Source organism: Octodon degus, unplaced genomic scaffold, assembly GCF_000260255.1.
Source record: "Octodon degus isolate 3935 unplaced genomic scaffold, OctDeg1.0 scaffold00018, whole genome shotgun sequence".
In the NCBI taxonomy this organism is placed as follows: Eukaryota; Metazoa; Chordata; class Mammalia; order Rodentia; family Octodontidae; genus Octodon; species Octodon degus.
Genome location: NW_004524594.1, coordinates 24,192,863 through 24,193,421, shown reverse-complemented (window position 1 = coordinate 24,193,421; position 559 = coordinate 24,192,863). Strand labels below are relative to the sequence as shown.

The window sequence follows — 559 nt, the reverse complement described above, 5'->3', positions numbered from 1 at the left end:
AAAGAAAGAAAGAAAGAAAGAAAGAAAGAAAGAAAGAAAGAAGAAAGAAAGAAAGAAAGAAAGAAAGAAAGAAAGAAAGAAAGAAAGAAGAGAAAAGAAGAGAAAAGAAGAGAAAAGAAAAAAGGAAAAACTGTCCAGGGGCTTTTGATGAATGTAAATACTACATATATGGTGAGTGTACTATAAGGGGAGTGTGTACAGGGTCTTATATGATAAAACATCTTTTAAGTGCTCACTTCGGCAGCACATATACTAAAATTGGAATGATACAGAGAAAATTAGCATGGCCCCTGCCCAAGGATGACACGCAAATTCGTGAAGCGTTCCATATTTTTATCACTGGGCTTCTTTTTCTCATACCATGTTCTTTCCCCATTTCCTTACATTTTTCTTTGATTGTTTTAAAGTTGGATTTCTTTTTCTACCAGTTCAGATCTGAGGCAATTTTATGATCCAAATTACCTTATCTAACACTTTTTTTGAGGTTTTACTAAAAATCAGTTACATTTCTTTTTCATAATCCAGATGTGTAAAAAGGAGCTATAATTTTGTGTTTAAT

At 32.2% G+C, this 559-nt stretch overlaps 1 non-coding gene across 1 annotated transcript; it reads left to right on the top strand.

The window, feature by feature from the left end:
* Positions 1-228: 228 nt before the first annotated feature.
* Positions 229-335, top strand: LOC111815601. The gene has a single exon (XR_002820276.1). It is a non-coding gene; the product is annotated as a U6 spliceosomal RNA (small nuclear RNA).
* The last annotated feature ends 224 nt before the right edge of the window (positions 336-559 follow it).